Source organism: Phyllobates terribilis, unplaced genomic scaffold, assembly GCF_046119375.1.
Source record: "Phyllobates terribilis strain yellow unplaced genomic scaffold, ASM4611937v1 Scaffold_5157__1_contigs__length_53884, whole genome shotgun sequence".
NCBI lineage: Eukaryota > Metazoa > Chordata > Amphibia > Anura > Dendrobatidae > Phyllobates > Phyllobates terribilis.
Genome location: NW_027367905.1, coordinates 43537 through 53885, shown reverse-complemented (window position 1 = coordinate 53885; position 10349 = coordinate 43537). Strand labels below are relative to the sequence as shown.

The following is a 10349-nucleotide window of genomic DNA, read 5'->3' as shown; positions in this document are numbered from 1 at the left end:
CAGTGTTCCAGGCAGAAGGAGACAACGTTTCAGAAAAGGCATTGTAGCAAACCAAAAAGAAATTTTAAGCGCAGCAGAGTAACCCAGCGCACATACCTGTTAGCTCAGGTGAGTTTAAAAGGCTGCTGTTGATAACAAGGGCATTTGCTAAATAGATGGTGTGTGTGCAACAATATACTGAAAGGTCAATTATATTGTGCAGCTTATCTCACCACCTGTAGTTATTTAGGTGAAAGCTCCAAAATGCTTGCCTAATATGTCTGTTTATCCAAAAGGAAGTAAAAAGGGAGAGCTAGAAAGATAGCATTGCATCACATTACATGGCAATGCAATGCACAGTTGCTGAAGATGAACCAAAATGAGCTTGTAATCTGGCTTCTGCAACTTTGAACATGAAAAATCCAATGAGGAGAAGAAAAGCAAAGCCAAAGAGTCCATCCCAAAATCCGACAAACAAGCAAAATGAACAAAAAACATTGAATTCAATTCTTTCTGATTTTAGAAACTGCATTAAAGAAGGGGTGCACCGGTCCTGGAGATACTGCAATACCAGGTCAATGCGTGGAGTGGACAGAGCAAGCTCTTTTTCCATCTCCCTGTTCTAAAAATCCATTTAATATATGGTCCCCAGATAGGGGACGTATCAGATATTAAACTGATAAGAACAGATACTACACTTGATCTTAGCCAAAAGGCCGAGAAGCGATAACCAGAATTGGTTTCAAACTACGGAGCCACCCAAGGATCCTGAAAAGTCCATTTGTGGAGATGAGCTCCTGGACTCCCGTTAAGAAGACATGTTGTCAACCTCTAGATCCCTTACATGCCTGCACTTTTCGGCTTGCTGCTGCTGCAATCCACGCGTTTTAGATCTGCATAACTCCACCTCTTTAAACACAGCACCTTCACCCCCTGCTGTTCCCACCCGCCTCAACACCGTTGGAAGGGAGGAGAACCAATTAAGGCGGGGGGTGGGGTGGAACGAGCAGCTGTCTACCCTTAGCAGGAGGGCTCCTGATTACATACCTCTCCTGCTGCTGCTGCTGCTGGCTGTCCAGCAGCAGACTGAAGGTGGCTGCTGCTGTGCACAGGTATATAAAGGCTCAGAGCCTATTATGACACGCGCAGCCAGCGTTCCATTGCCACATTCCATCTACTGCAGGCAGGATACCTGGCTGGCTGAATGTCGCTGAGAAGCTCACAGAGACCGCCATAAGCAACAGTTTAACAGAATGCCACAGACTAATCAACCAAACTTTTTGGGTTGGGTTCTCTTTTATAGTCTGCAGGCATTAAATGAAAGAAGTCAGTGTTCCAGCAGAAGGAGACAACGTTTCAGAAAAGGCATTGTAGCAAACCAAAAAAGAAATTTTAAGCGCAGCAGAGTAACCAGCGCACATACCTGTTAGCTCAGGTGAGTTTAAAAGGCTGCTGTTGATAACAAGGCATTTGCTAAATAGATGGTGTGTGTGCAACAATATACTGAAAGGTCAATTATATTGTGCAGCTTATCTCACCACCTGTAGTTATTTAGGTGAAAGCTCCAAAATGCTTGCCTAATATGTCTGTTTATCCAAAAGGAAGTAAAAAGGGAGAGCTAGAAAGATAGCATTGCATCACATTACATGGCAATGCAATGCACAGTTGCTGAAGATGAACCAAAATGAGCTTGTAATCTGGCTTCTGCAACTTTGAACATGAAAAATCCAATGAGGAGAAGAAAAGCAAAGCCAAAGAGTCCATCCCAAAATCCGACAAACAAGCAAAATGAACAAAAAACATTGAATTCAATTCTTTCCTGATTTTAGAAACTGCATTAAAGAAGGGGTGCACCGGTCCTGGAGATACTGCAATACCAGGTCAATGCGTGGAGTGGACAGAGCAAGCTCTTTTTCCATCTCCCTGTTCTAAAATCCATTTAATATATGGTCCCCAGATAGGGGACGTATCAGATATTAAACTGATAAGAACAGATACTACACTTGATCTTAGCCAAAAGGCCGAGAAGCGATAACCAGAATTGGTTTCAAACTACGGAGCCACCCAAGGATCCTGAAAAGTCCATTTGTGGAGATGAGCTCCTGGACTCCCGTTAAGAAGACATGTTGTCAACCTCTAGATCCCTTACATGCCTGCACTTTTCGGCTTGCTGCTGCTGCAATCCACGCGTTTTAGATCTGCATAACTCCACCTCTTTAAACACAGCACCTTCACCCCCTGCTGTTCCCACCCGCCTCAACACCGTTGGAAGGGAGGAGAACCAATTAAGGCGGGGGTGGGGTGGAACGAGCAGCTGTCTACCCTTAGCAGGAGGGCTCCTGATTACATACCTCTCCTGCTGCTGCTGCTGCTGGCTGTCCAGCAGCAGACTGAAGGTGGCTGCTGCTGTGCACAGGTATATAAAGGCTCAGAGCCTATTATGACACGCGCAGCCAGCGTTCCATTGCCACATTCCATCTACTGCAGGCAGGATACCTGGCTGGCTGAATGTCGCTGAGAAGCTCACAGAGACCGCCATAAGCAACAGTTTAACAGAATGCCACAGACTAATCAACCAAACTTTTTGGGTTGGGGTTCTCTTTTATAGTCTGCAGGCATTAAATGAAAGAAGTCAGTGTTCCAGCAGAAGGAGACAACGTTTCAGAAAAGGCATTGTAGCAAACCAAAAAGAAATTTTAAGCGCAGCAGAGTAACCAGCGCACATACCTGTTAGCTCAGGTGAGTTTAAAAGGCTGCTGTTGATAACAAGGGCATTTGCTAAATAGATGGTGTGTGTGCAACAATATACTGAAAGGTCAATTATATTGTGCAGCTTATCTCACCACCTGTAGTTATTTAGGTGAAAGCTCCAAAATGCTTGCCTAATATGTCTGTTTATCCAAAAGGAAGTAAAAAAGGGAGAGCTAGAAAGATAGCATTGCATCACATTACATGGCAATGCAATGCACAGTTGCTGAAGATGAACCAAAATGAGCTTGTAATCTGGCTTCTGCAACTTTGAACATGAAAAATCCAATGAGGAGAAGAAAAGCAAAGCCAAAGAGTCCATCCCAAAATCCGACAAACAAGCAAAATGAACAAAAAACATTGAATTCAATTCTTTCTGATTTTAGAAACTGCATTAAAGAAGGGGTGCACCGGTCCTGGAGATACTGCAATACCAGGTCAATGCGTGGAGTGGACAGAGCAAGCTCTTTTTCCATCTCCCTGTTCTAAAAATCCATTTAATATATGGTCCCCAGATAGGGGACGTATCAGATATTAAACTGATAAGAACAGATACTACACTTGATCTTAGCCAAAAGGCCGAGAAGCGATAACCAGAATTGGTTTCAAACTACGGAGCCACCCAAGGATCCTGAAAAGTCCATTTGTGGAGATGAGCTCCTGGACTCCCGTTAAGAAGACATGTTGTCAACCTCTAGATCCCTTACATGCCTGCACTTTTCGGCTTGCTGCTGCTGCAATCCACGCGTTTTAGATCTGCATAACTCCACCTCTTTAAACACAGCACCTTCACCCCCTGCTGTTCCCACCCGCCTCAACACCGTTGGAAGGGAGGAGAACCAATTAAGGCGGGGGGTGGGGTGGAACGAGCAGCTGTCTACCCTTAGCAGGAGGGCTCCTGATTACATACCTCTCCTGCTGCTGCTGCTGCTGGCTGTCCAGCAGCAGACTGAAGGTGGCTGCTGCTGTGCACAGGTATATAAAGGCTCAGAGCCTATTATGACACGCGCAGCCAGCGTTCCATTGCCACATTCCATCTACTGCAGGCAGGATACCTGGCTGGCTGAATGTCGCTGAGAAGCTCACAGAGACCGCCATAAGCAACAGTTTAACAGAATGCCACAGACTAATCAACCAAACTTTTTGGGTTGGGTTCTCTTTTATAGTCTGCAGGCATTAAATGAAAGAAGTCAGTGTTCCAGCAGAAGGAGACAACGTTTCAGAAAAGGCATTGTAGCAAACCAAAAAAGAAATTTTAAGCGCAGCAGAGTAACCAGCGCACATACCTGTTAGCTCAGGTGAGTTTAAAAGGCTGCTGTTGATAACAAGGGCATTTGCTAAATAGATGGTGTGTGTGCAACAATATACTGAAAGGTCAATTATATTGTGCAGCTTATCTCACCACCTGTAGTTATTTAGGTGAAAGCTCCAAAATGCTTGCCTAATATGTCTGTTTATCCAAAAGGAAGTAAAAAGGGAGAGCTAGAAAGATAGCATTGCATCACATTACATGGCAATGCAATGCACAGTTGCTGAAGATGAACCAAAATGAGCTTGTAATCTGGCTTCTGCAACTTTGAACATGAAAAATCCAATGAGGAGAAGAAAAGCAAAGCCAAAGAGTCCATCCCAAAATCCGACAAACAAGCAAAATGAACAAAAAACATTGAATTCAATTCTTTCTGATTTTAGAAACTGCATTAAAGAAGGGGTGCACCGGTCCTGGAGATACTGCAATACCAGGTCAATGCGTGGAGTGGACAGAGCAAGCTCTTTTTCCATCTCCCTGTTCTAAAAATCCATTTAATATATGGTCCCCAGATAGGGGACGTATCAGATATTAAACTGATAAGAACAGATACTACACTTGATCTTAGCCAAAAGGCCGAGAAGCGATAACCAGAATTGGTTTCAAACTACGGAGCCACCCAAGGATCCTGAAAAGTCCATTTGTGGAGATGAGCTCCTGGACTCCCGTTAAGAAGACATGTTGTCAACCTCTAGATCCCTTACATGCCTGCACTTTTCGGCTTGCTGCTGCTGCAATCCACGCGTTTTAGATCTGCATAACTCCACCTCTTTAAACACAGCACCTTCACCCCCTGCTGTTCCCACCCGCCTCAACACCGTTGGAAGGGAGGAGAACCAATTAAGGCGGGGGGTGGGGGTGGAACGAGCAGCTGTCTACCCTTAGCAGGAGGGCTCCTGATTACATACCTCTCCTGCTGCTGCTGCTGCTGGCTGTCCAGCAGCAGACTGAAGGTGGCTGCTGCTGTGCACAGGTATATAAAGGCTCAGAGCCTATTATGACACGCGCAGCCAGCGTTCCATTGCCACATTCCATCTACTGCAGGCAGGATACCTGGCTGGCTGAATGTCGCTGAGAAGCTCACAGAGACCGCCATAAGCAACAGTTTAACAGAATGCCACAGACTAATCAACCAAACTTTTTGGGTTGGGTTCTCTTTTATAGTCTGCAGGCATTAAATGAAAGAAGTCAGTGTTCCAGCAGAAGGAGACAACGTTTCAGAAAAGGCATTGTAGCAAACCAAAAAAGAAATTTTAAGCGCAGCAGAGTAACCAGCGCACATACCTGTTAGCTCAGGTGAGTTTAAAAGGCTGCTGTTGATAACAAGGGCATTTGCTAAATAGATGGTGTGTGTGCAACAATATACTGAAAGGTCAATTATATTGTGCAGCTTATCTCACCACCTGTAGTTATTTAGGTGAAAGCTCCAAAATGCTTGCCTAATATGTCTGTTTATCCAAAAGGAAGTAAAAAGGAGAGCTAGAAAGATAGCATTGCATCACATTACATGGCAATGCAATGCACAGTTGCTGAAGATGAACCAAAATGAGCTTGTAATCTGGCTTCTGCAACTTTGAACATGAAAAATCCAATGAGGAGAAGAAAAGCAAAGCCAAAGAGTCCATCCCAAAATCCGACAAACAAGCAAAATGAACAAAAACATTGAATTCAATTCTTTCTGATTTTAGAAACTGCATTAAAGAAGGGGTGCACCGGTCCTGGAGATACTGCAATACCAGGTCAATGCGTGGAGTGGACAGAGCAAGCTCTTTTTCCATCTCCCTGTTCTAAAAATCCATTTAATATATGGTCCCAGATAGGGGACGTATCAGATATTAAACTGATAAGAACAGATACTACACTTGATCTTAGCCAAAAGGCCGAGAAGCGATAACCAGAATTGGTTTCAAACTACGGAGCCACCCAAGGATCCTGAAAAGTCCATTTGTGGAGATGAGCTCCTGGACTCCCGTTAAGAAGACATGTTGTCAACCTCTAGATCCCTTACATGCCTGCACTTTTCGGCTTGCTGCTGCTGCAATCCACGCGTTTTAGATCTGCATAACTCCACCTCTTTAAACACAGCACCTTCACCCCCTGCTGTTCCCACCCGCCTCAACACCGTTGGAAGGGAGGAGAACCAATTAAGGCGGGGGGTGGGGTGGAACGAGCAGCTGTCTACCCTTAGCAGGAGGGCTCCTGATTACATACCTCTCCTGCTGCTGCTGCTGCTGGCTGTCCAGCAGCAGACTGAAGGTGGCTGCTGCTGTGCACAGGTATATAAAGGCTCAGAGCCTATTATGACACGCGCAGCCAGCGTTCCATTGCCACATTCCATCTACTGCAGGCAGGATACCTGCTGGCTGAATGTCGCTGAGAAGCTCACAGAGACCGCCATAAGCAACAGTTTAACAGAATGCCACAGACTAATCAACCAAACTTTTTGGGTTGGGTTCTCTTTTATAGTCTGCAGGCATTAAATGAAAGAAGTCAGTGTTCCAGCAGAAGGAGACAACGTTTCAGAAAAGGCATTGTAGCAAACCAAAAAAGAAATTTTAAGCGCAGCAGAGTAACCAGCGCACATACCTGTTAGCTCAGGTGAGTTTAAAAGGCTGCTGTTGATAACAAGGGCATTTGCTAAATAGATGGTGTGTGTGCAACAATATACTGAAAGGTCAATTATATTGTGCAGCTTATCTCACCACCTGTAGTTATTTAGGTGAAAGCTCCAAAATGCTTGCCTAATATGTCTGTTTATCCAAAAGGAAGTAAAAAGGGAGAGCTAGAAAGATAGCATTGCATCACATTACATGGCAATGCAATGCACAGTTGCTGAAGATGAACCAAAATGAGCTTGTAATCTGGCTTCTGCAACTTTGAACATGAAAAATCCAATGAGGAGAAGAAAAGCAAAGCCAAAGAGTCCATCCCAAAATCCGACAAACAAGCAAAATGAACAAAAAACATTGAATTCAATTCTTTCTGATTTTAGAAACTGCATTAAAGAAGGGGTGCACCGGTCCTGGAGATACTGCAATACAGGTCAATGCGTGGAGTGGACAGAGCAAGCTCTTTTTCCATCTCCCTGTTCTAAAAATCCATTTAATATATGGTCCCCAGATAGGGGACGTATCAGATATTAAACTGATAAGAACAGATACTACACTTGATCTTAGCCAAAAGGCCGAGAAGCGATAACCAGAATTGGTTTCAAACTACGGAGCCACCCAAGGATCCTGAAAAGTCCATTTGTGGAGATGAGCTCCTGGACTCCCGTTAAGAAGACATGTTGTCAACCTCTAGATCCCTTACATGCCTGCACTTTTCGGCTTGCTGCTGCTGCAATCCACGCGTTTTAGATCTGCATAACTCCACCTCTTTTAAACACAGCACCTTCACCCCCTGCTGTTCCCACCCGCCTCAACACCGTTGGAAGGGAGGAGAACCAATTAAGGCGGGGGGTGGGGTGGAACGAGCAGCTGTCTACCCTTAGCAGGAGGGCTCCTGATTACATACCTCTCCTGCTGCTGCTGCTGCTGGCTGTCCAGCAGCAGACTGAAGGTGGCTGCTGCTGTGCACAGGTATATAAAGGCTCAGAGCCTATTATGACACGCGCAGCCAGCGTTCCATTGCCACATTCCATCTACTGCAGGCAGGATACCTGGCTGGCTGAATGTCGCTGAGAAGCTCACAGAGACCGCCATAAGCAACAGTTTAACAGAATGCCACAGACTAATCAACCAAACTTTTTGGGTTGGGTTCTCTTTATAGTCTGCAGGCATTAAATGAAAGAAGTCAGTGTTCCAGCAGAAGGAGACAACGTTTCAGAAAAGGCATTGTAGCAAACCAAAAAAGAAATTTTAAGCGCAGCAGAGTAACCAGCGCACATACCTGTTAGCTCAGGTGAGTTTAAAAGGCTGCTGTTGATAACAAGGGCATTTGCTAAATAGATGTGTGTGTGCAACAATATACTGAAAGGTCAATTATATTGTGCAGCTTATCTCACCACCTGTAGTTATTTAGGTGAAAGCTCCAAAATGCTTGCCTAATATGTCTGTTTATCCAAAAGGAAGTAAAAAGGGAGAGCTAGAAAGATAGCATTGCATCACATTACATGGCAATGCAATGCACAGTTGCTGAAGATGAACCAAAATGAGCTTGTAATCTGGCTTCTGCAACTTTGAACATGAAAAATCCAATGAGGAGAAGAAAAGCAAAGCCAAAGAGTCCATCCCAAAATCCGACAAACAAGCAAAATGAACAAAAAACATTGAATTCAATTCTTTCTGATTTTAGAAACTGCATTAAAGAAGGGGTCACCGGTCCTGGAGATACTGCAATACCAGGTCAATGCGTGGAGTGGACAGAGCAAGCTCTTTTTCCATCTCCCTGTTCTAAAAATCCATTTAATATATGGTCCCCAGATAGGGGACGTATCAGATATTAAACTGATAAGAACAGATACTACACTTGATCTTAGCCAAAGGCCGAGAAGCGATAACCAGAATTGGTTTCAAACTACGGAGCCACCCAAGGATCCTGAAAAGTCCATTTGTGGAGATGAGCTCCTGGACTCCCGTTAAGAAGACATGTTGTCAACCTCTAGATCCCTTACATGCCTGCAACTTTTCGGCTTGCTGCTGCTGCAATCCACGCGTTTTAGATCTGCATAACTCCACCTCTTTAAACACAGCACCTTCAACCCCTGCTGTTCCCACCCGCCTCAACACCGTTGAAGGGAGGAGAACCAATTAAGGCGGGGGGTGGGGTGGAACGAGCAGCTGTCTACCCTTAGCAGGAGGGCTCCTGATTACATACCTCTCCTGCTGCTGCTGCTGCTGGCTGTCCAGCAGCAGACTGAAGGTGGCTGCTGCTGTGCACAGGTATATAAAGGCTCAGAGCCTATTATGACACGCGCAGCCCAGCGTTCCATTGCCACATTCCATCTACTGCAGGCAGGATACCTGGCTGGCTGAATGTCGCTGAGAAGCTCACAGAGACCGCCATAAGCAACAGTTTAACAGAATGCCACAGACTAATCAACCAAACTTTTTGGGTTGGGTTCTCTTTTATAGTCTGCAGGCATTAAATGAAAGAAGTCAGTGTTCCAGCAGAAGGAGACAACGTTTCAGAAAAGGCATTGTAGCAAACCAAAAAAGAAATTTTAAGCGCAGCAGAGTAACCAGCGCACATACCTGTTAGCTCAGGTGAGTTTAAAAGGCTGCTGTTGATAACAAGGGCATTTGCTAAATAGATGGTGTGTGTGCAACAATATACTGAAAGGTCAATTATATTGTGCAGCTTATCTCACCACCTGTAGTTATTTAGGTGAAAGCTCCAAAATGCTTGCCTAATATGTCTGTTTTATCCAAAAGGAAGTAAAAAGGGAGAGCTAGAAAGATAGCATTGCATCACATTACATGGCAATGCAATGCACAGTTGCTGAAGATGAACCAAAATGAGCTTGTAATCTGGCCTCTGCAACTTTGAACATGAAAAATTCCAATGAGGAGAAGAAAAGCAAAGCCAAAGAGTCCATCCCCAAATCCGACAAACAAGCAAAATGAACAAAAAAACATTGAATTCAATTCTTTCTGATTTTAGAAACTGCATTAAAGAAGGGGTGCACCGGTCCTGGAGATACTGCAATACCAGGTCAATGCGTGGAGTGGACAGAGCAAGCTCTTTTTCCATCTCCCTGTTCTAAAAATCCATTTAATATATGGTCCCCAGATAGGGGACGTATCAGATATTAAACTGATAAGAACAGATACTACACTTGATCTTAGCCAAAAGGCCGAGAAGCGATACCAGAATTGGTTTCAAACTACGGAGCCACCCAAGGATCCTGAAAAGTCCATTTGTGGAGATGAGCTCCTGGACTCCCGTTAAGAAGACATGTTGTCAACCTCTAGATCCCTTACATGCCTGCACTTTTCGGCTTGCTGCTGCTGCAATCCACGCGTTTTAGATCTGCATAACTCCACCTCTTTAAACACAGCACCTTCACCCCTGCTGTTCCCACCCGCCTCAACACCGTTGGAAGGGAGGAGAACCAATTAAGGCGGGGGGTGGGGTGGAACGAGCAGCTGTCTACCCTTAGCAGGAGGGCTCCTGATTACATACCTCTCCTGCTGCTGCTGCTGCTGGCTGTCCAGCAGCAGACTGAAGGTGGCTGCTGCTGTGCACAGGTATATAAAGGCTCAGAGCCTATATGACACGCGCAGCCAGCGTTCCATTGCCACATTCCATCTACTGCAGGCAGGATACCTGGCTGGCTGAATGTCGCTGAGAAGCTCACAGAGACCGCCAT

At 45.0% G+C, this 10349-nt stretch overlaps 8 non-coding genes across 8 annotated transcripts; all 8 read right to left on the bottom strand.

The window, feature by feature from the left end:
• Positions 1–516: 516 nt before the first annotated feature.
• Positions 517–707, bottom strand: LOC141249833 (U2 spliceosomal RNA). Its single transcript, XR_012312355.1, has one exon. It is a non-coding gene; the product is annotated as a U2 spliceosomal RNA (small nuclear RNA).
• Positions 708–1822: 1115 nt separating this feature from the next.
• Positions 1823–2012, bottom strand: LOC141249835 (U2 spliceosomal RNA). Its single transcript, XR_012312357.1, has one exon. It is a non-coding gene; the product is annotated as a U2 spliceosomal RNA (small nuclear RNA).
• A 1115-nt stretch (positions 2013–3127) lies between these two features.
• On the bottom strand, positions 3128–3318 carry LOC141249831 (U2 spliceosomal RNA). The gene has a single exon (XR_012312353.1). It is a non-coding gene; the product is annotated as a U2 spliceosomal RNA (small nuclear RNA).
• Positions 3319–4433: 1115 nt separating this feature from the next.
• LOC141249830 (U2 spliceosomal RNA) lies at positions 4434–4624 on the bottom strand. The gene has a single exon (XR_012312352.1). It is a non-coding gene; the product is annotated as a U2 spliceosomal RNA (small nuclear RNA).
• Positions 4625–5738: 1114 nt separating this feature from the next.
• Positions 5739–5928, bottom strand: LOC141249836 (U2 spliceosomal RNA). Its single transcript, XR_012312358.1, has one exon. It is a non-coding gene; the product is annotated as a U2 spliceosomal RNA (small nuclear RNA).
• A 1114-nt stretch (positions 5929–7042) lies between these two features.
• LOC141249837 (U2 spliceosomal RNA) lies at positions 7043–7232 on the bottom strand. The gene has a single exon (XR_012312359.1). It is a non-coding gene; the product is annotated as a U2 spliceosomal RNA (small nuclear RNA).
• Positions 7233–8345: 1113 nt separating this feature from the next.
• LOC141249838 (U2 spliceosomal RNA) lies at positions 8346–8535 on the bottom strand. The gene has a single exon (XR_012312360.1). It is a non-coding gene; the product is annotated as a U2 spliceosomal RNA (small nuclear RNA).
• Positions 8536–9654: 1119 nt separating this feature from the next.
• On the bottom strand, positions 9655–9845 carry LOC141249829 (U2 spliceosomal RNA). The gene has a single exon (XR_012312351.1). It is a non-coding gene; the product is annotated as a U2 spliceosomal RNA (small nuclear RNA).
• Between the last annotated feature and the right edge of the window lie 504 nt (positions 9846–10349).